The sequence below is a fragment of the Ovis aries genome, chromosome 3 (genome assembly GCF_016772045.2).
Source record: "Ovis aries strain OAR_USU_Benz2616 breed Rambouillet chromosome 3, ARS-UI_Ramb_v3.0, whole genome shotgun sequence".
NCBI lineage: Eukaryota > Metazoa > Chordata > Mammalia > Artiodactyla > Bovidae > Ovis > Ovis aries.
Window position 1 is genome coordinate 30,747,737 of NC_056056.1, and position 24,605 is coordinate 30,772,341.

The following is a 24,605-nucleotide window of genomic DNA, read 5'->3' on the forward strand; positions in this document are numbered from 1 at the left end:
AGGAGATCTTCCTGACCCAGGGATCAAACTTGCATCTCTTGAATCTCCTGCGTTGGCAGGCAGATTCTTTACCACTAGTGCCACCTGGGAAGCTCTATGGGACTGTGCCCTTAACTGGGCTGTTCGTGTCAGATTGAATTGAATTGTAGGCTACCCAGTTGATGTCCAGAGAGTTGAAGAATTGGTTGGTATGGGGAAAAATACAAAAAACACCCATTTGGTGGAGTGTGAGTAAAACCAGTTCAGAGAGGTTGATTAGGTTCATATGGAAATCTGCAGCCATCTACTAGAAATATGCTAGCTAAGAGGTACCATACATCAAACTATACCCTCACCAGTCTTGCATCCCATCCATTTGAATAGTATGTCCACAAAATGGTGACAGAAAAAAAAAAACCTATTCAAATTGATATCTCAGTTCTTTTCCCTGGTTTCTATAATTTCACAGCCTTGGATATAAAAAATTGAATGCCTGTCCTCCCCAACTCCATTAATAAGGAAGTCCTGAAGGTTCTGGATTATGTTTCCCTTGACTCAACACTGGACCCTGTGTTACAGCATGTCCCGGTACAGAGCCATATCCATTTGAACTGCAAGTCAAAAGTGTTAGAGGCTGTATTCCATGCTTATCAACATTGCCCTGGTGTCTGCAGTGCTCGTCTTCAAATCTTTCAGAATTGCTGCATGCTTCTCTGAGTAAACTCGCTCTTTGTAAATCCCTGTTGCCCACTCCATGAAAAAAAAAATGGAATTAAATTACGCTAACATTTTAATAAACCATTCAAAGCCCATCTGCCATGCCATGCTAAGTCACTTCAGTTGTGTCTGATTCTTTGGGTCTGCCAGGCTCCTCTGTCCATGGTTTCTTCAAGCAAGAATACTGGAGTGGCTTGCTGTGCCATCCTTCAGGGATTGAATTGCCTCTATTATGTCTCCCTGCATTGGCAGGCAGATTCTTTACTGGATGGCATCACTGACTCACTGACTCAATGGACATGAGTTTGAGTAAACTCTGGGAGTTGGTGATGGACAGGGAGGCCTGGTGTACTGTAGTCCATGGGGTCGCAAAGAGTCAGACACAACTGGGCAATTGAACTGAACTGAAGTGCCACCTAGGCAGCCCCCAAAGCCTACATACCACCTGTTAATTAGGGTAACATTGTCACCTTCCCTCTGCCCAGGTTTGATGGAGCTCTGTTTACATGTAGCCCTGATATTGGGCTATTTTATTGTGAAAGAAAAGCTAGCTTCATGTCACAGAAAATATATTTTTAAACGATAGCACACAGCATAAGAGAGCCAGATATGTCCCTGTCAACCCTAATGAAAAAAGAATATCAGACCCATTAAAAGGCTAAAGTCCAATCACCCTTCAGTGATTTTTCTTCTCATCAGCAAAAATGCTCATTAATTCTAATATCTTTGCTTTCAGGCATGAACTATGAGATCTGAACAGAAATTTCATTTGTAATGAATACATTTTGACAGAAGTAGAATTATGATGATTCTATGGATGATAATAATAATAAACATATCACAGGAACCAGAGGATTCTCTGAGCTGGCAGGGGACCTGTGAGACCTCCCTGTCTGTGACATAGTCTTGTGATGCTCCAGAAGCATCTGTATAAATAGCATGACTATAAAATCATGAGGCTGATTCTTCTAGCCAATAGACCAGAATGCATATGTCCAGACAGTAACCATCCGTTACTGAATTAATCAACCATTGAGGATATGGACTGCTCTTTTGAAAAATCCTGAAAGCCTATTTGTTAGCCTGGATTTGGTGAATCTACAGGGATGCCTTTTCTGGGATGGGAGATTATTACAAGGATACTTGTATGTAGAAGGCCACAGAGTCACCTCGGAACCCAAACATTCCAAGTCTGGATTTTCCTAAAAGAGGAATACTCATTCTGTATGATTTAGACATCAATGAAATAAGATCTTCTTACTTGATATAGCAGGTATATTTCCCATCAGAAAAAAAATCATTCTGCATACAGCAGGTACTTACAGATATTTGTTCAATGAGTACAAGAATAGGTTCATATCTGCCACTATCCACCACTGTCCAATTACTTCTCTAGTTTTTAAGGAATAAACCTGTCCAATCCTATAACCTAATCCCACAACCTCACCCCACAGCTACACTGAAGGCAGGGGAAAAGCCTCATGGAACAGCTCTACCAGTCCTAGGTTCCTCCCCCACAACATAATTTAACATACAAAAAAGAAAAAATAGACTATTACTTTTTTAAGCTCCTACTTGGGTTTCTGCTACCAATGGCCAAATGGAGTTTCTAATCCATCCTAGCATAATCTGCTACTCCCATTTTGTAGGTAACCAAACTAGTTCAGAGAGATTAAGATTCTTGCACCAAATGACAGCTAGAAAGCATGAAGCCAGGCTTTCTACCATAGCAAAATCTTGTTCTTCCTAATGTGCCCACCACTGTAGTGGCCATGAATCAATAGAGCAATTAGAATTGTTATGTCTATTGTAATATGGAGTCAGGAAAAGGATTTGGTTTCAATAGATCAAAGAGAAAAGAAATTAGAAAGAGAGCCTGTGGGGAAATGTGTATGTGGAGAGTTGCCAGAAGAGAGGCCAGCCAAAAAAGGATTTAACACAATTGCTTATCAAATGGGCAAAGGACAGGACACGGAATTCACGAGTGAGGACACATAATTAGAAGACAAATGGGGAAAGCATTTAATTTCTGTAGATATCAAGGAAAGGCAAATTAAAACAGCAGCTTTATGCGTCCTAAAATAACAAAGAATGGTGGTGCTCAATGTTACCCATGTGGTGTGAAGGCTATACACAAATAGACCCTGGTGAAAATATAAAACACCTATTTGAAACGAATTTACCTGTGATTGTCAAGAGTCATGCAGTTGTTTATGCCCTTTATCTTAAAGCAAAATATCTAAGAGAAAGAAATGTATTTATATAGCTAAAGATGCAAACCATAGCAACATTCAAAACAGCAATAGTTTAAAATTAAGTAAATGCCCATAAACAAGAGGATGTTTGTGTTACATGGTGGATGGAATATTATGGCATTAGCTCAGTCTATCCCCTCTGGCCTGGACCACTGCAATAGACTTGTTCCTTGCCACCAGCATTGGTTGTCCTCTCCAATCCAGGCTCCACTCTGCCACCAGATGGGTCTTCTGAGTATGGCACTCCCATCACCAACCTGGTGAAGTTCCAAGTTCTGATATAGTCCCCTGGGGCCTCTACATGCTTTGTTCCACCTGCCTGACCAACTTCATTTCTCACACCTACCCCACCTGCAGGCTTGTGTTCCTAGTGTATTCAATACAATATAAACACATTCACTCCTGAATAAACATCTATAATCCAGTGGCCTTGCTTATGCTGTAGCCTCTACCTGGAATATCCTTCCCTTCATTTCCACTTGGTAAAATCCCTCACATACTTCACAACCCAGCCAAGAATGTTAGCTGGGCTTTGCTCACGTGTCTTTAGAATGAACAGGGCTATATTTGTGCAGTAATTCAACTTTGCCTTCAAGACTGAGCTAACTAACTGCCTCTTTGAAAATAATTTCTTAATTGTCTACACCATCATTGCCAGGTGAAATCAACCATGCTTTCCTTGGGACCTCAATGGATGGTTTGTCGTGATTAGATGGGTGTTTATCATGGCACCTATAGTTCCTCGTTGCATGTATGTTTATATATGTCTCTCTCTATTAAATTCCTTGAGGACATGGCACACCTAGTCAATCAGATCAACATCTTACTCATCAGCATTTACTTAATGTTTGTTATATGCCAAGAGCTGCGACATGCATTTTGCATTTAATCTCCATATCTCATTAAAATTTTATAACTTTGATAAAGTATGTTGTTTATTAGTGTCAATTCAAAATAATAATGGAAACTAAGGCTCAAAGAAGTTGAGTAACTTGCCCAGTGCACAGGATGAGCACAGCCAAGACGTGAACTCTCATCTAATATATTCCACCCACCATACTGTCTCATTCTCTTTTTTGATATGGTGAGTAAAAGTCACTCTGTCGTGTCTGACTCATTGGAACTCATGGACTATACAGTCCATGGAATTCTCCAGGCCAGAACACTGGAATGGGTAGCCTTTCCCTTCTCCAGGGGATCTTCCCAACCCAGGGATCAAACCCAGGTCTCCTGTATTGCAGGCGTAGCTGACACAGAATAGCCGCTCAATGATTATCATAAAAAGAAAATTACCGTGGTAGCTGAATAAACGTTTACAACAGATAAACTAAAGTTAGAATATAGAAATGGATCTACTCACTGATTACAATCCCATAACAACTGTATGTGCATATTTGACAAAGACCTGTGAACCTGATAGCAGCAAAGGTCAGTTTATTAGAGAAATAGAATTCTGGCAATTTTAAAATTGATTTTTCCCTTGCATGGTATTTTTAAATTGCTTACGAAGACTTTTGTTCATGAAAGACTAGCTTCATCACTGTTCCACCATCAGAGCTCCAGAAAACACAAAGGTATCAATTGACTAGAACACAGAAACCAGGGGTCTTAACTGGTTGGCTACTGAACATTTCTGGTGTAAACTGTACACATATCAGCAGGCTGGAAAAATGGATATACAAAAAGGGAGAAGAAATGCCAATTTCCTTTTGCTGAACTGCCAAACATAAAAAAGACTTGCACAAAACCTTGATTTTGCCTGGAAAGAAAATAAAAGCAGAAGTTGCCCGCACCATTTCATAGAAATGAATTCCAGAGATGGATCTTTTAAGTAAGTTCTCCACTTTATGCAAAGAATGTGTTGAAAGGGTAGAAGAGAAAGGGAAGAGAAAGGAGAAAAGAAAGGAAAGTGAGAGTCGAAGAAACAACATGAAATTTGACCAAGGGGAAAAAAAGAGGCAATTAAAACTCAAATACATCTACGTACTGGTTCTCTTAAAACTCCTTTCCCGAATTCTTGCATTTCACAATGTGATGTTGTTTAATTTCATCTAAGGAACAGAAAAAAAGAGGGTGCCGGTAACAGAAATGGGGAATCACAAGAAGGAGAGGCTTTGGGAAGGAGCAGAATTCTGTAAAGAGAACTCAATAAATGTTTGCATGCAGGCCATTAAAGCATCTTATTCGTTGTGTTTCAGTTTCCAATAGGACATCTTTCATGGCCTGCCAAAATAGGAACACCTCCTCTCAGGGGGCAAGACTACATTTCAGTTAATTTTCTATTTCAATAAGAGAAACTGCAAGTCAGCAAGAAAGAGAGACAGGCTGCATCATTCCCTTAGTCTTGTATTCCCAATCACACACAGGGCCCAGAAATAACCAGGATAGGCCTCATCACTCTTTTCTCTTTGCCTGAAAGTGACTAAAGATGAGGGTAAGCTGGGTGGTGGTGGTGGACGAAGAGCAGGTGAGGCTCCCCTGGGATTGAGGACCCCCTGAGGGCTGACAACACACACCCCTTTGCCAGGAGTGTAAGGGAACAGCATAGCTATTTCTTCCAAGCAGAGACTGACACTGAACCCATCCCTCAGCAAACACCACCTCTTCTTTTTCCTCCCTCTATAAGTCAACAGGAAAAATTACATTCCCCAAATAAGAGATTCATTTCTCATCAAAATAGAACCTTCTTTTATGTAGCTGCACAGAAGCTTCCTTACTGAAGCACCAAATTCAAAAGCAGCTATAAGTAAAAAGAATTTGCTCTTATCATAAATAAAAGATTGTATATGCGAACTTATTTGCAGTAAAATCTTACTATAAAAAATATAATTTATACCCTAGTTTCTCCTGTGTATTTTATGTAATATCCTAGTAAAATATTTCCATTTTACAACATGTACCTATTAAAACCATTCCTTATAAAACTGTCGGCATAAAATAAAATACAAAAACTGGAAGGAAAAGCAGAGGAAAAGAATATATATCAAAAAAAGAGGTGATGAAAGGAACAGAAAGATGCTTGTGGAAACCCTCCCAGCAAGACATAAATAACAGTAATATGGAGGTAGTGGAGGCGCTAATAATTAAGTAGGATCTTTTAAGGTGAGAAATACTTAAATCCCCTTTGAATCCCATTCATTTCTCCGTGCTAACAAGGAATTCTCTCACACTAAAATCTGGAGACAGGACCTAAATAGTGAGATAGAATGAGTCTACAAAATAAGTCAATTAAAAAGAAAGTGTCCTGGAAGTGGCAAATATTGTCTGTGAAAATGCAGCCCAATACGTGACTGAAGTTTACACTCAATTCAACAGATATGCCTCCCACCTATACAGGTGGACTTGCTGTCTGTGAGCCAGAGTCCTTAAAATCAACTAATCAAATCCACGGGTGGTTGTCAGCACTTATTTTGAAATTGTTTCAAATATACAGAAAACTTGCAAGAATAATAAAAAGAACTTCAGATTCCTTTTTCTAGATTTTCTACAGCTGTTACATTATTACTTTTTCATATATCTATCTATATAAATTATATACATTCAAATTCCACATATAATTAAATATATATATGTATTTGATCATTTGAGAGTAAGTCGCCGATTTATTATACCCATTCACTCCTGAAACGTCAGTGTATATTATTTGGGGGCACTCTTTCACAAAATAGGGGAACATAAAAATCAGGAAAATAATGTTTAATATTATCTAATTTATAGACCTTATTCAAATTGGTTCAACTGCCCCAACAACAGCCCTTATATGTTTAAAAAATGAGATAGCTAAAAAAGGAAGAGAAATCAAAAGAAAATTTTAGTCCAGGGTGCAAGTCAGGATCACACATTGCATTTAGCTGTCATATCTCTTCTGTCTCCCTTAATCTGGAAGAGAACCACTATCTTTGTTTTCTTCTGACCTTCACTTTTTGAAAACAAGCCAGTATTTTGTAGAGTAGCTTAGTTTTGTCTCTATTTCCTCATGACTATGTTCAGATTGCACATTTTTGGCAGGAATGCCATGGAGGTGATCTGTCTTGGTATCAGGAGCATATGCTCATTTGTCTCATAAATGGTGATAATAACTTCGATCATCTCACCAAAGTGGCATCCATTGAAAAGTCACTATTTTTCCCTTTGTAATTCATAAGTGGAGATACTTTGAAATTAACCAAACATCCTCTTCCTCATCGAATTTTCACTCACCAGTTTCAACATCTGTTGATGACTCTTGTCTAAATTAATTATTATTGTGAATGGTTCAAAATGAGAAGGGATTCATGATCTATAGAAGGGGTGACTAGCAGCATCTCTGGGCAGTCAGATGGTTTAAGTTGTAACTTAGAAAAGAAAACAGTACCTATTTTTACTACAATCTCCCAGGTGGTTCTAGTGGTAAAGAACCCACCTGACCATGCATGAGACTTAAGAGACATGGGTTCGATCCCTGAGTCGGGAAGATCCCCTGGAGCACAGTAACCCACTTCAGTATTCTTGCTTGGAGAATTCCATGGACAGAGGACCCTGGTGGGCTACAGTCCATAGTGTTGCACAGAGTCGGACATGACTGAAGCAACTTAGTGCTCCCATAGAAAGTAAAGATCACAAAATTTTCCAAGTTGGTGGTGCATCCATTTCCTGTGCATCAATAATTCACAACAGAAGGCTATCAAACAAGTCACAGGTACAAAAGTTGAAAAATACTGTACTAGATGCTCTTCTTTCAAGAGAAATTAACCTCCAATTTAGAAAATGGAATGGCTGTTTTGCTCCTAAGTAATTTTTTTTCTTTTTATGCAAAGGCATTTTGAATTATGTAACTAACCAAGTTTTTCTTTTTGACAATACCTGCTAGAAAACTTAGAACTTAAATAGTGTGTAGTTCATGGTGATTACCCTTTTAAGTTTGCATTTTGGAGTTTCATTTACTGTTTCCAACTTGTTTTGCTTTCTTCTTTTGCTCCAATTTGTTATCTATGCATCTTATTTTATTAGGTATTTTTGGTAGCCAAATTGAAACTCTGTGGACTGAGATAAGCATGCACACTAATTAATAAAATTGTCTATACTTTCTTTTTTCATCTAGCGCTCTGTCTCAAATCTCCAGATCAAATTTCTTATCAACTGGGGCTATCTTACTTTGTTCCACTTGACATGATATGTTGGAGAAGGAGAGTTGGTGAAAGAACCCATGAAAAACTTTAATTCAGTGTTATCAGTTAATTCAGTGACTTTTTGCTTTTCATTGCCCTGGAGATTGGTTACTGCTTGTCACATGAAATGGATCCTTCTCAGTGCAGGGAAAAGAGCAATGAACCAGGCATCAGAAGGCCCATCCACGGTATAATTCTATCTCGGCCATAGATGCGGTGTGACCTTGAATAAATCAATTCCAATCTCTGAACTTCAGCATCCTTGGGAAATAACTAGGAATAAAAGCACCTAAACTGCCTATCCCACCAACTTGTTGGAAAATCCCATAGGAAGGGCTTCAAGAACTGCAAGATCCAAGAATTCCATATCATCCTACCATCTGGTAAGAACATCAGACTGCAAACAGGAGGACAAATGTACAAATAATTTCAGGTAAAGGTAAAATGCTATGAAAACAAAATAGAAGAAAAGATTCAAGAAAGAAGGTGGGGAGGGTGATTTGAGATCAGATGGCTAAAGGGAGCTCTCTGTAAAGAATGGATATTTAATCAGAGATTTGAAAAAGGGGAAGCAGAAAGTTATGCAGAGAAGACAAGAGCATTTGAAGCAGGGATAAAAACTTGAAGACAGGAAGGCGCTCGGTGGGCTCTAGTAACTACAAGAAACCAGTGTGTGGAGGGAGGAGTTACACACAGTGGGTGTGGCAGAGGAGAGATTAAAGATAGAGGTGCAGCCTTTGTAAACCAATCTCTCTGCAGCTTCAATGTTAAAAGCATGGGTTCTGCAAACCGACACATCTGGGTGCACCTCCTGGGTCTGACTCTCGCATTGTGATGGAGTTTTCTGCCAGAGTTTTCTTTGTATGAGATGCTTAGTTGTTCAGTCATGTTCAACTCTTTGACCCCAAGGACTGCAGCCCATCAAGGTCCTCCGTCTATGTGTTTCCCCAGGCAAGAATACTGAAGTGGGTAGCCATTCCCTTCTCCAGGGGATTTTCCCGACCCAAGGATTGAACCCAGGTGTCCTGCATTGCAGGCAGATTCTTTACCATCTTAGCCACCAGGGAAGCCTTTCTTTGTATATAAAACAGAGATTATAGTAGCAGCTCCTTTATAAAATGGTATAAGAATCAAGCGGGCTGATGCTTAGCACCATGTTTAGTACAGGTGAACGCTTAGGAAGTTTCAGCTGTTACTTTCCAGTCCACTCCATCAATGGAATATCCATGGCCCTTACAGAAAAAATTGCACAATTCAGGGTTCAAGGATACAGGATAAAACTTTGTGTTAAGACGAATAGTAAACGTCTCAAGGACAGAGAGCCTGTCTGCTTCAGCTCCTCAGCTCCTGGCACAGAGCTGCATGCAGTAGGTACTCAATAAGATATCTACCCTGAGTAAATATTTGTGAAAGGCAATTCCTGAGAGTAGTAGCAAGCCAGCCATGAAACACAGGCTGCAAATCATGCTCCTCTGTGCCCAATTCCGTACAAAATTCACAACAGGCACAACTTGTTTTTAAACTCAAGTTATGTGGACTGTGGTTAGATCATCCTAACATATTTGGAGGCATGCTCACCTTAAGTAATGGGTTGTTTCAGGTGTGAGTCCCTGGCTTGGCCATACTAGCTGATTCCTATCAACAATTAGGAAAAGAGGCATTTGTCTGATTACTTGGCCAATTGCTGAACAAATGGCTCCTTAGCCAACCATTGCGAATACGTCCCACCACCACCAGCATTTCCAGGTTCAGATTTCTCATTCTGATCATGCTAGGAATGTAATCAAGTCCCTCTGTGGAGATAAGTTAATTATCTCCTCAGGCTGTGAACAAACACATGGGTTTGGTTTCTGACCATGTTGCCTAATGAGAGGGCACCCCCACAGGAGCCAGAGGGCTTGTCGGCTGCCACCCCAGGGCCCTTGATGGCATCTGGGAGTCCTGGTTCAAAATGGTCTGGCCTTTGGCCCCCGGGTCCCCCATCACACATGCTTCTAGCAATACAGCACTGAGCACAGAAACTGGCTCTCTCCAGTCTCCTCCGGCCAGCCCGGCCGTGCCCTGATGGCTAAGGGCTGGGCTCCCAGAGCTCCCCGGCACCTCCTGCAGCCCAGCACAGCCCCCAGCTCAGGTTGTCCCCCTGGAAAGCTGATCCGGCTTCGCTGAGCCTCCTGAGATAGATAAGGGAGCAAATCAGCTTTTCTGTCCTCCATCACTGGGCTGCCAGGGACAGCAGGACCCAAAGACTCAAACATAAATCACCTGCCTATCTCCATGTTTTAAACTTCAGCTTTAATCCAGCTCAGAGTGGGATTAGCTGCCTCAGAGACTGCTAATTGCCAGATGGCCGCTGATAGCCGACCAGGGAAACGTGTGTGTCAGAGCCTGCCATGAAGCCCTAGGAAGTCAGAACTGGAAGGGATCTTGGGGAGGCCAGCCAATCCTTCACTTCTTCACCATCGCAATGGGGACACAGGCAAGGTGGCTCGCTCCTGGATGCACAGTGAGTTAACAGCACATGTGGAGACCTTTCGCTGGGTTCTGTCTGGATTAAAGGGAGCAAGAGAGGCAAGCACTGAGATACAGCAGTGCATCGCTAGCTGATTATGTCCTGCAGCTCCTAGGCAGGGGCAGAAGCAAGAGGAAGGAAAAATCACATTACTGAATACCTCTTGTATTCCAGTTGTGATGTCAGCTGTCTTCATGTCTAACACCTGGGTTCTAATCCCTGGTCTGCCACTGACCCTACACGGAATCTTGGGTAAATCGCTCTCCCTCTGGGGGAGTCGGAGAAGGCAATGGCACCCCACTCCAGTACTCTTGCCTGGAAAATACCATGCATGGAAGAGCCTGGTGGGCTGCCATCTATGGGGTCGCACAGAGTCGGATATGACTGAAGTGACTTAGCAGCAGCAGCAGCAGCTCTGGGGGAGTCTTAGTGCTTCAAGTGCAGGCTGAGAAAGGTAGAGAGGATTATCTTTAAGGCAGAGGTTCCCTTTCTTTAATGTCCCCTGGGGGATTTGTTAAAACACAGATTGCTGGGTGCTACCCTCAGTTTCTGATTCAGGTCACTTGAGAATATGCATGTCAAACAAGCTCCCCAGTGGGGCTGAGGCTGCTCCTCTGTGGGCCACACCTAAAAGTGCATCGCTCTAAGATGCAGCCGCCAACTCTCCAGTTAAATAGCAGGCATGAGCTCATGAAAAAGAAATGCCATGCATACACACACACTCTCTCTTTCTCTCAGCACAAAGAGTAAGAATGAAGGACTCCCAAGCTAGGATCCAAGCCTATAACTTTTCTTAAATTCTTGAAAACAACTCAAACATTAACATGTAGTGAGTCAAATCTGAACTCAAGTTTATGTCTTGTGGCTCAAGTCCTTTCTCTGGGGAAAAATAAAGTGCTGCCTTACCCCTCAAGAAGCCTTCAAGACTGAATGAGAGGAGCTCATTAACACAGTCACACTTGGATGGAGGCCCGGATGGCATCCCTGGGAAGCATCTGAATGTCTTCAGTATCTGGTACATCCACACATTTTCTGGGTCCTCTACAAGGACTGCAACCAGCAGGGTTACCACTGGGATAGAGACAATGTAGAATGTTGGCTATCACTTCTGTGTCCACAGCCCTGAAATCCCTACCCAGAGCACTGCCAACCTCCCATCTGCAGATTGTTTCTGGGAAATTTCTCAAACATGTATCAACCCTATGAAAGGTGGGAAAGCATCCTGGATGCTCCCAGGAAAATGTTTTGACCTTTGACAAATTACACTCATAAGCCAAATATCTAAGCCCAAAGCTATGTTGGAAGGGTATTATGGTTTGTATAGAACAACAACAAAAATGGGCAGGAAGGAAACCCAGAGCAAGAGAGCCGGAGAACTTCCATGGGGCTCTGCCTCTCAGATAAGATGTCTGATGTGGCTACAATCCGGGAAAGCCATCCAATATTGGTATCATTTTTTACCTCTGGTACTATAGGCAGGTCCATTATCATTGCAGGCAGGGTAAGTGAAGTGGTCAAGGATGGGCGATGGGATGAAAGAAGAAATCTTTCCCAAGTCCCCAGTGAGCACCCAACAGGCTTAACAGTGGACTGAAGCCGGGTCTCTCACCCAGAATACCATCTAATGTTTTCTCTCCAGCCCTTTCCTTCCTGCCTTTCAACTGGAGGCACTAAAAGCATTTACACTAAAAAGCAATTCTATATAATGAGTTACTTTTACAAATGTGGTCACAAAACAGAATGCAAATGTCATAGTTAATCCTTCCAGCAGAATATACATAATGTTAAAAAAAATTCAATTTAGCTATAAGAAATTCAGTCAAAAGTAACAGTTTATCAGCACAAGCCCAGAGTGGTGATGGAGGGCCAGGTGCAGGGGAAACTGAAGAGAGGAGGGTAGAGTTAAAAATAAGAATCTCTCTTCATCTTAGACAACAGAGAGACATTCATAGATATACCTGGCACTGATAATAAGTGACATATAAGCTGTTTAATGTAACCATGAATAGAATGTAAAAGGCTTTATAGCTCACAGAAACTGCCAAGAGGAAATCAGAAAACAAACCACATGGAAGAAGCAAGAAAATAGCAAAAAACCAACAACAACAACAAAACACCACCACCCCTTCAAAAAGGAGGGGAAAAAAAGAGAAAATAGAAAATAAGAGGAGGATTAAGACACACCATGCTTTCCTAAGGGGTTCCCTCATGGCTCAGACGGTAAAGAATCTGCCTGCAATGCAGGAGACCCAGGTTCGATCCCCGGGTTGGGAAGATCCCCTGGAGAAGGGAATGGCAACCCACTCCAGTAGTCTTGCCAGGAGAATTCCATAGACAGGACAGCCCAGTGGCCTACAGTCCAAGGGGTCACAAAGAATCAGACACAACTGAGCCGCTAACACACACATGCTTTCCTAAAGGGCAAACCAAATGGAAAACAGCCACTGCTTCTGATGAGTGTGTGGTGCATCATGCCCACTCCCTCTGGGCCCCAGGTCCCTTCATTTCTTCGCCTCATCCTCTTCATCTCACTGACTTCTCTCTCCTCAGCTGCCATGGACACTATCACTCATTAGACCCTGTGATCCCTGCAGGCGTCCCACCTCCGGGAGCAACCTAACCAATCACTGTGCTCACATCTCCTGACATTTCAGCTGCAAAAGGAGGGAGGACAGGTTCAAGAGAAGGCTTTGGCTTCTTTGGGCTTTTAATAGAAGAAAATTAGATTCTGTTCCTTTTGTTTAAAAGAAAAGGCCATCTAGGTTGCATCCATGTCCTGGCTATTCTAAACAGCGCTGCAATGAACATTGGGGTACATGTGTCTCTTTCAATTCTGGTTTCCTCGGTGTGTATGCCCAGCAGTGGGATTGCGGATTCATGTTGATATATGGTAAAACCAATACACTATTGTAAAGTAATTGGCCCCTAATTAAAATAAATAAATTTATATTTTTAAAAAGGCCAGTGGAAAGAGTCACAAAGTAAGAGGATGGACGAATAGGAAAGAAAAGGGAAATCAATAGTGGCAAGTTTTGAGGAGGACAGTTTTGAAGTTTTGAGGGAGAGACAGGATCAGGAAGCATGGAGCCACTGGCCTCAGCTGCTTCCTCAGCTGCATACCAAAGGATGGAATGAGACTGAAGTAGCACTCAGAGAAAAACTCTGAGACTCAATTTACTTGCTTCATAAAGAAATAAAATAGAGAAGCTAAGCATCTACCTCAAGGTGTCAGAAAGAGAACATAATAGGAGGAAAGGTTGTGTAAGAATGTGATAAAGATAATATTACAAATTATGTTTATTAGAAAGAAATCTCCAACAATGGGTAAATTACTCCAAGTACTGACTTAAAAGAAGCAGAAAAATATATAGTGGATACAATTAAGTGGAAAATGGTTAAGAATAAAAATGTGATTTAACCATAAATATGAAGTTTACTTTTTTAAGAGCTAAATGAGTACTATGTCAGCCCTGTTAGTATATTTGAAAATCACTAGGAGGAGAGTTTCTAGAAAATCTATAAATCACCAAAATTGATTCATTAAACAAACAGTCCAAATAGTTCAATAATTATAAGCAAATCTTAAAGCTTTCAATAGGTTATATATGTGTGTGTGTGTATATATGTATGCTGCTAAGTTGCTTCAATCGTGTCTGACTCTGTGCAACCCCACAGATGGCAGCCCACCAGGCTCCCCCATCCCTGGGATTCTCTAGGCAAGAATACTGGAGTGGGTGGCCATTTCCTTCTCCAATGCATGAAAGTGAAAAGTCAAAGTGAAGTCGCTCAGTCATGTCCGACTCTTTGTGACCCCATGGACTGCAGCCCACCAGGCTCCTCCATCCATGGGATTTTCCAGGCAAGAGTACTGGAATGGGGTGCCATTGCCTTATCCAACATACATGTATATAATAATCATTCCAATTACTGTTTTCATGTCATGGTATGAAGTAGTACACATGCTTTATTATGCTCTGATATCCCAGATCCCACTGGGTGTGACATGCAATACATGGAATATGTCATTTATCACCTTTCTAAAAAGCCAAAGGTTTTGAATTCTGAAATACATCTGGTCCCAAGGGTTTCAGAGCATTCCTTGTGGGCCTGTACAAACTAGTACACAGTATATTAAAAAAGATGAAAGTTTCTCAACTATTTGAAGAAGTTTGTTAACACTGATCTAAACTTTGGCAAAGGAGAATTCACTCAAAAAGAAAACTACAGTCTGATTTCATTTGACTATGGAAGCCAAAGGCTTTGATAAATGATTTTTTTAATGTTCTCAACTTGGTGATTAAAAAAAAAATAGTCTTGTTATATGCTGATGTGTCCCTCCAAATTCATATGTTGGAACCCTCAATACCTCAGAATTTGACTGTATTTGGACACAGGGTCTTTAAAGAGGTAATTAAGTTAAAATAAGGTTACAAGCGTGGGCCCTGATCCAAGATGACTGGTGTTCTGATAAGTACTGGGCTGGCCAAAAAGTTTGTTTAGGATTTTCCATCATGTCTTATGAAAATCCCAAATGAATTTTCTGGCCAACCAAGTATAAGACAAGAAGGTGTGAACACATAAACACACAGAGTAAAGTCTGCATGAGAACACAGTGAGGAGGGAGCCAAGGAGAGAAATCAGCTCTGCCAACACCTGGGTCTGAGACTGAGAACCTACACAACCGTAAGATAAATTTCTTTTGTTCTATCTACCCAGATGTGGGATTTGTTCTGACAGCCCTAGCAAACTAATACAGTTATGTTTTAATAGTCAAGGTTGAATCATTACTAAGTATTTATCCCCTCATGATAAAAATATCTCTTTTTCTTTCTCTCTGGGCAATACGTTCATGAAAATTCCAAGAAGCTTAAGGATACTTACTCCGTGCAAAGAGTCCTGGTTACTAGCTTTACAGAAAAAGTGCTAGGAAATCTGACCAGTCCACCAGAGGGCCAAGTGTACTGCTATTATTCTCAGATCACACAGATACAGAATTTGGTGGAAGCATGTGACCCAGAAACAGTTTATCCTTGGCCATGGACCAGAGCTCATCAATGGTCCAGATACCAACTAGTTGGTCCAGGAGCACCAACTGGTCCAAGCTCCTGGGCCACTGTCACAAGCATGGAAGTGCATGAGGCATGCACCACCCAGGCTAGTCCCCCAGGACTTCTCAGGATGCAGAGAAGGAAGGGGACACGGCTCTATCCCAGTATGATGTTTGCAGTTGTGGTTCCACATCATTCAACACTGAGCTCCCAAGGCTGCCATTTCTTTACGTGGTACGTTTCTCCTGCACTTGCTACTTTCCCTAAGGAACTTGCATGGGGCCCAGGTGACTGAGTCCAGGAGCCTCCAGACTCAGCTGCACACCCTGCCTGGACATCCTGCCCCACACACTCAGCCTCCTGCCCCTCAGGAGAAAAAGCGGTCCTTCTCTCACTCAGTCCGAGGCCCACCTGTGTCTGTCTGCTATTATTAGTCATTCTGTTTTTCAAGGGAAAGTCTGACTTTGTGAAATGCAAGATGACCTGATGAAGTGAAACCAAAGCAAACCAAATCCTGCCAAGTAAAAAGAAGTGTGTTCCATCACTAAGTAATGATTATTTCAGGAATGCAGAGATAGCTAAATATTAGGGGAAATTTTAAAACATCATATCACTAAACCAAAGGAGAAAAAATAACATAGCTTCTTAAAAAATGAGTAGGTGACTTCAATAGCATTTCTAATGTATATCACCAACCACCACAACAAAAATATTTCATAAGCTAGCAGTGGATGATTGTTCTTGATATGATAAAAAAAAAATCGTCCCAAGCCAAATGGCAATGTGTGCATGTGTGATGTCATTCAGTCATACCCAACTCTTTTCGACTCCAGAGCCTAGCCCACCAGGCTCCTCTGCCATGGGATTTTCCTGGCAAGAATACTGGAGTGGGTTTCCACTCCCTCCTCCAGGGCACCTTCCTAATTCAGGGATCGAATTCACTTCCACTGTGTCGCAGGCAGACTCTTTACCAGTGAGCCACCAGGGAACCCCAAGCCAAATGTCAATAATAGATAGTTATAAGTAAATGATATTCCTATTCAACAGGAAATAATAAGACAAGGCTGCTTGCAACCGTGGTCACTGTTTATCATATTCTAGAAGTTCTAGACCGATCCAAAATGACAGCCATTAGCCACATATGGTTACTGAGCACTTGAAATAGGGCTCATCTGAATTGAGGTATTTTGTAACTATAAAATACATGCCAGAATTTGAACACTTAGTATTTTTTAAAGAGTGTAAAATACCTAATTTTTAATCTTTATATTTATTTAGGTTTAAACTTTATTCTGGGTTGAAGAAACTGACAAGAAATTAATCTCTAAAACATAGAAATAGCTCATGCTGTTTAAGAACAACAAAAAACCCTCAACAGCCCAATCAAATGGGTGGAAGATCTAAGTGGACATTTCTCCAAAGAAATTTACAAATTCAATGCAATCCCTATCAAGCTACCAGCCACATTTTTCACAAAACTAGAACAAATAATTTCAAGATTTGTATGGAAATACAAAAAACCTCGAATAGCCAAAGCAATCTTGAGAAAGAAGAATGGAACTGGAGGAATCAACTTGCCTGACTTCAGGCTCTACTACAAAGCCACAGTCATCAAGACAGTATGGTACTGGCACAAAGACAGACATATAGATCAATGGAACAAAATAGAAAGCCCAGAGATAAATCCACACACATATGGACACCTTATCTTTGACAAAGGAGGCAAGAATATACAATGGAGTAAAGACAATCTCTTTAACAAGTGGTGCTGGGAAAACTGGTCAACCACTTGTAAAAGAATGAAACTAGATCACTTTCTAACACCGCACACAAAAATAAACTCAAAATGGATTAAAGATCTAAATGTAAGATCAGAAACTATAAAACTCCTAGAGGAGAACATAGGCAAAACACTCTCCGACATAAATCACAGCAGGATCCTCTATGACCCACCTCCCAGAATGCTGGAAATAAAAGCAAAAATAAACAAATGGGATCTAATTAAAATTAAAAGCTTCTGCACAACAAAGGAAAATATAAGCAAGGTGAAAAGACAGCCTTCTGAATGGGAGAAAATAATAGCAAATGAAGCAACTGACAAACAACTAATCTCAAAAATATACAAGCAACTTCTGCAGCTCAACTCCAGAAAAATAAATCACCCAATCAAAAAATGGGCCAAAGAACTAAATAGACATTTCTCCAAAGAAGACATACGGATGGCTAACAAACACATGAAAAGATGCTCAACATCACTCATTATTAGAGAAATGCAAATCAAAACCACAATGAGGTACCACTTCACACCAGTCAGAATGGCTGCGATCCAAAAATCTGCAAGCAATAAATGCTGGAGAGGGTGTGGAGAAAAGGGAACCCTCCTACACTGTTGGTGGGAATGCAAACTAGTACAGCCACTATGGAGAACAGTGTGGAGATTCCTTAAAAATTGCAAATAGAACTACCTTATGACCCAGCAATCCCACTTCTGGGCATACACACCGAGGAAACCAGAATTGAAAGAGACACATGTACACCAATGTTCATCGCAGCACTGTTTATAATAGCCAGGACATGGAAACAACCTAGATGTCCATCAGCAGATGAATGGATAAGAAAGCTTTGGTACATATACACAATGGAGTATTACTCAGCAGTTAAAAAGAATTCATTTGAATCAGTTCTGATGAGATGGATGAAACTGGAGCCGATTATACAGAGTGAAGTAAGCCAGAAAGAAAAACACCAATACAGTATACTAACACATATATATGGAATTTAGGAAGATGGCAATGACGACCCTGTATGCAAGACAGGGAAAGAGACACAGATGTGTATAACGGACTTTTGGACTCAGAGGGAGAGGGAGAGGGTGGGATGATTTGGGAGAATGACATTCTAACATGTATACTATCATGTGAATTGAATCCCCAGTCTATGTCTGACGCAGGATGCAGCATGCTTGGGGCTGGTGCATGGGGATGACCCAGAAAGATGTTATGGGGAGGGAGGTGGGAGGGGGGTTCAAAAAAAATAAAAAATAATAAAAATTAAAAAAAAAAAAAAAAAGAACATACACAGATGGTTAAAAAGGACATGAGGAGATGTTAAAATCACTTATTATTAAGAAGTGCAAATCAAAACTACAACGAGGTATCACTCCATACTGGTCAGAATGGCCGTCATCAAAAATCTACAAACAATGAATGCTGGAGAGGGTGTGGAGAAAAGGGAACCCTCCTACACTGTTGGTGGAAATGTAAACTGGTACAGCCACTATGGAGAACTGTATGGAGGTGCCTTCAAAAACTAAAAGTAGAACTACCATATGATCCAGCAATCCCAATCCTGGGCATATATCCAGAAAAAAACATACTGTGAAAAGATACATGCACCCCAGTGTTCACTGAAGCACTATTTGCAATACAATAGCCAGGACGTGAAAGCAACCTAAATGACCATCAACAGAAGGATGGATAATTAGCCATTCTTACACAATGGAATCTTAGCCACAAAAAGAATGAAATAATACCATTCACAGCAACATAGACAGAACTAGGTTGTCATACTGAGTGAAGTAAGTCAGAGAGAGAAAGACAAATATCATGCGACATCACATATATAGAATCTGAGAAAAAAGGGTACAAATGAACTTATCTAATACAAAACAAACAGAGCTACAGATGTAGAAAATGAATTTATGATTATGAAGGGGTAAGGGTAAGGGGGGAGGGATACACTGGGAGATTGGGATTGACATATATGCACTAATATATATAAATAGATCACTAATAAGGACTTAATAAGCACAGGGATCTCTACTCAATAATCTATAACAGTCTATGTTGGAAAAGAATCTTAAAAAATTGGATATACATGTAACAGATTCACTTTGCTGTACATCTGAAACTAACGCAACATTGTGAATCAACTATACCTCAACAAAACTTTTTTTAAAAAATAATATATTATTGAAGTAATTTTTCATGTTTCTGTTTACTTTCTTTTACGAAGTGTTATATTTCTATTCGGTAGTGCTCTTCTAGACAGTGTAATATGGTAAAAGAAAAGAAAAAATCTTTAGTCACAAGAAATAAGACGGTGCAGTTATTACTGTCTGAGGATTAGATGACTGTGTAGATGAGAAGTTATTAGACATTTTTAAAAATAATTATTTAGAAATTAATGACTACTTTCTATGCCAGCATCAGACAGAGAATAAAATGGGAAAATAAATCTCAAATGTCCACAAAATATATAATATACTCAAGAATAAATTGCACATAAAATGTAAGACATTTTTATAAACAAATAGTTTAAAGTGGTTTTAGCTTCTCCTTTGACAACCATTTAGGAAAGAAGCAAAGATGTTCTCAGAGAACACGGGTCTGCACTGGTGCCCATCTTGTCCATAACTAAACAAGTTGCAGGACTCACCAGACTGCTGGTCTGCAGTGGCTGCCGAGGACCCAATATCCACATCCATCAAGAATGGTGGAGCTCACAGCATAGAGGTTCAGCAATGACCTTGCTTCTGGCTCCATCTTAGGTTTCCTATCCTGATGTTTCTTTGCTTAATCATCCAAGCACTGAATTCAGTTCAGAAGTTCAGTCACTCAGTCATGTCTGACTGCAGCATGCCAGGCCTCCCTATCCATCGCCAACTCCCGGAGTTTACTCAAACTCATCTCAATTGAGTCGGTGATGCCGTCCAACGATCTCATCCTCTGGCGTCCCCTTATCCTCCTGCTTTCAATCCTTCCCAACATCAGGGTCTTTTCCAGTGACTCAGTTCTTTGCATCAGGTAGCCAAAGGATTGGAGTTTCAGCTTCAACATCAGTCCTTCCAAGGAACACTCAGGACTGACCTCCTTTAGGATGGACTGGTTGGATCTCCTTGCAGTCCAAGGGAATCTCAAGAGACTTCTCCAACACCACGGTTCAAAAGCATCAATTCTTCGGCACTCAGCTTTTTTTATAGTGCAACTCTCACATCCATACATGACTCCTGGAAAAACCATAGCCTTGACTAGACAGACCTTAGTTGGCAAAGTAATGTCTCTGCTTTTGAATACACTACCTAGGTTGGTCATAACTTTTCTTCCAAGGAGTAAGCGTCTTTTATTTCATGGCTGCAGTCACCATCTGCAGGGATTTTGGAGCCCAAAAAAACAAAGTCTGACACTGTTTCCACTGTTTCCCCATCTATTTCCCATGAAGTGATGATACCAGATGCCATGATCTTCATTTTCTAAATGTTGAGCTTTAAGCCAACTTTTTCACTCTCCTCTTTCACTTTCATCAAGAGGCTTTTTAGTTCCTCTTCACTTTCTGCCATGAGGGTGGTGTCATCTGCATATCTGAGGTGATTGATATTTCTCCCAGGAATCTTGATTCCAGCTTGTGTTTCTTCCACCCCAGCGTTTCTCATGATGTACTCTGCATATAAGTTAGATAAGCAGGGTGACAATATACAGCCTTGACGTACTCCTTTTCCTATTTGGAACCAGTCTGTTGTTCCATGTCCAGTACTAACTGTTGCTTCCTGACCTGCATACAGATTTCTCAAGAGGCAGGTTACGTGGTCTGGTATTCCCATCTCTTTCAGAATCTTCCACAGTTTATTGTGATCCACACAGTCAAAGGCTTTGGCATAGTCAATAAAGCAGAAATAGATGTTTTTCTGGAACTCTCTTGCTTTTTCCATGATCCAGCAGATGTTGGCAATTTGATCTCTGGTTCCTCTGCCTTTTCTAAAACCAGCTTGAACATCAGGGAGTTCATGGTTCACATATTGCTGAAGCCTGGCTTGGAGAATTTTGAGCATTACTTTACAAGCGTGTGAGATGAGTGCAATTGTGCAGTAGTTTGAGCATTCTTTGGCATTACCTTTCTTTGGAATTGGAATGAAAACTCACCTTTTCCAGTCCTGTGGCCACTGCTGAGTTTTCCAAACTTGCTGGCATATTGAGTGCAGCACTTTCACAGCATCATCTTTCAGGATTTGAAACAGCTCAACTGGAATTCCATCACCTCCACTAGCTTTGTTCGTAGTGATGCTTTCTAAGGCCCACTTGACTTCACATTCCAGGATGTCTGGTTCTAGATTAGTGATCACATCATCATGATTATCTGGGTCATGAAGATCTTTTTCGTACAGTTCTTCCGTGTATTCTTGCCACCTCTTCTTAATATCTTCTGCTTCTGTTAGGTCCATACCATTTTTGTCCTTTATCGAGCCCATCTTTGCATGAAATGTTCCCTTGGTATCTCTAACTTTCTTAAAGAGATCTCTAGTCTTTCCCATTCTGTTGTTTTCCTCTATTTCTTTGCATTGATCTCTGAAGAAGGCTTTCTTATCTCTTCCTGCTATTCTTTGGAACTCTGCATTCAGATGCTTATATCTTTCCTTTTCTCCTTTGCTTTTCGCCTCTCTTCTTTTCACAGCCATTTGTAAGCCCCCCCCCCCAGACAGCCATTTTGCGTTTTTGCATTTCTTTTTCATGGGGATGGTCTTGATCCCTGTCTCCTGTACAATGTCACGAACCTCATTCCATAGTTCATCAGGCACTCTATCTATCAGATCTAGACCCTTAAATCTATTTCTCACTTCCACTGTATAATTATAAGGGATTTGACTTAGGTCATACCTGAATGGTCTAGCAGTTTTCCCTGCTTTCTTCATTGAAGTCTGAATTTGGCAATAAGGAGTTCATGATCTGAGCCACAGTCAGCTCCCAGTCTTGTTTTTGTTGACTGTATAGAGCTTCTCCATCTTTGGCTGCAAAGAATATATAAGGGTGGTGTTATCTGCATATCTTAGGTTACTGATATTTCTCCCAGCAATCTTGACTCCAACTTGTGCTTCATCCAGCCCAGCATTTTTCATGATGTACTCTGCATATAAGTTAAATAAGCAGGGTGACAATATACAGCCTTGACGTACTCCTTTTCCTATTTGGAACCAGTCTGTTGTTCCATGTCCAGTTACTCTTGCTTCCTGACCTGCATACAGATTTCTCAAGAGGCAGGTCAGGTGGCATTATAAAACACAATGCATACATCCACTATAATTACACACTGACTTCATGATTTGTTTTTCTTCCATTTCTTTACCTTTTTAATGTAGAGCTGGTCCTTCCCCTTCTCTCAGATGACATTTCTCAGTCATCTTGTATCACTCTTGCAGGGAAATGCACGGCGTCTGTTTCTGCACCTCTGCCTTTTCATATCTGAAAAGATATACCCTTTTCATTAGAAGCATTTGACAATGCAACTGGTAGGACTCTTCATCTTGACAAATATTGCTGAGACAGAGGGGCATGTTAACCTATACCTGTCAAGGATGGTTGCACCTACACTGAGACTTTAAGGATGTGAGAATGTTCCCTATCAAATAAATCTTTTGGTAACTTTGGATGTTAACTTTAGTGTCATTTAATATAGGATGAAATTTGTATATAGTTTCTCTGAATTCTTAATAGCTTATAGATTTAATAGACTGGAAAGGCAAGGAAGGGAGTCACATATACCTGGCAGAGAATATAGGACTGCTTGGAACAAACCTGAGAAAAACCCTGAGAGCCTCCAGGACTCAATGCCTTTTCAATTTGTCTGGTTTATTATCCTGGCCTGGAGCTTCGGACTTTTTGCCTTCCAGATGAAAGAAGCATTTTGGCCCTGGAGATGAGGACAATGCCTCCACCACCCACCCACACCCCTGGAAGCCCAAGGGACAATTTACAAAGGCCCAGAGATTACAGATCCTTGCATTGTCTCTCTGCCCCAAACATAAAGTTGGGACTCTGATCTGAGGGCCATGCCAAGGGAACTTTTGGGAAGATGTGAGGATCTACGGTGATGAGGGTGGTGTGCCTTTTCTTAAGGCAAAAAAGAAGCAGTGGAGAAGTAGAAAATTATTTGGAAGATGAAGAGTTGAGTTTGGGACATTTTTATTTTGAAGGGTAACTACCAAGTAAAGATATATGAGCAGGCATTAGGGTCTGGAATTCCAGAAAGACATCAGCTATAGACACAGATGTTAACAACTATCAACCTAAGTCCAGGGGTATTTGTTGTTACTCTCCGGGAAATCACCTAGTTCTCATTTTCAAGAGTGCACAGAGGTCATGTCTCAGATGACAGACAGGAGGTTTCAGAGGAACAGCACTGAATTGCTCTCACAATGCATGTGGCCAGGAAATTCTGAGTGTGAGATATCCATTTTTAACAACTGCATAACATTATCACAAACTTGGCAACTTTAAACAGTATACATTTATTATCTGACTATTGCTGCAGGTCAAGAGTCTGGGTGTGGCTTAGCTGAGTCATCTGCTCAGGATCTCATAAGGCTGCATTTGAGGTTTTAACCAGGCAGTGTTCTCATCCAAAAGTTTGAATGGGGAAGAACCTGACTCCACGCTCACTCAGATTACTAGGAGAATTTATTTCCTGTGGCTGTAGGACTGAGAGCCCCAATTTTTGATGGCTAATGGTTGGAGGCTGCCCTGAGCTCTTAAAGGTCGCCCACCATACAGAGAAGCCCATGAGGACTTTCCCAACATGACCACTTCCTTGATCAAAACAGTGAATGAATTCACTAGTAAGACAAAGTCTGGTATAATGCGATGTCATCATAGGAATTACATTCCTTATTTTGCCATATTCAATTGGTTAGAAGCTACTCTGGTCCCCCCACACTCAAAGGGAAGGTACAATACAGGACATGAATAGGAGACAGGGACCATGGAGGGTCATTTACCTCAGAATATGTCTGCCACATGCTGTGTGCATGGGAGAGGCATGGACACAGAGTTGAAAAGCCATCTATCTCCAAGCAGCTAACATACAGCAGAGTAGGGCACACTCACCACATATTCTGCCATGGCAAGCCACAAAAAAGGTGCAAAAGACCACAGACTTTGGCAGTACAGTGAGGCAAGTAAGT

General features: G+C 41.0%; 1 long non-coding RNA gene across 3 annotated transcripts in view; it reads right to left on the reverse strand.

Annotated features, from left to right (window-relative positions):
- The window catches only part of LOC106991039 (uncharacterized), a 481,826-nt gene that overhangs the window by 64,394 nt on the left and 392,827 nt on the right, over positions 1 to 24,605 (reverse strand). For all 3 annotated transcript variants that reach the window (XR_009599770.1, XR_009599769.1, XR_009599771.1), the window contains exons 7-8: positions 22,772 to 22,887; positions 22,306 to 22,436 (exon numbers count right to left, since the gene is read on the reverse strand). This is a non-coding gene — a long non-coding RNA (uncharacterized LOC106991039). The remainder of the gene's footprint in view (positions 1 to 22,305; positions 22,437 to 22,771; positions 22,888 to 24,605) is intronic.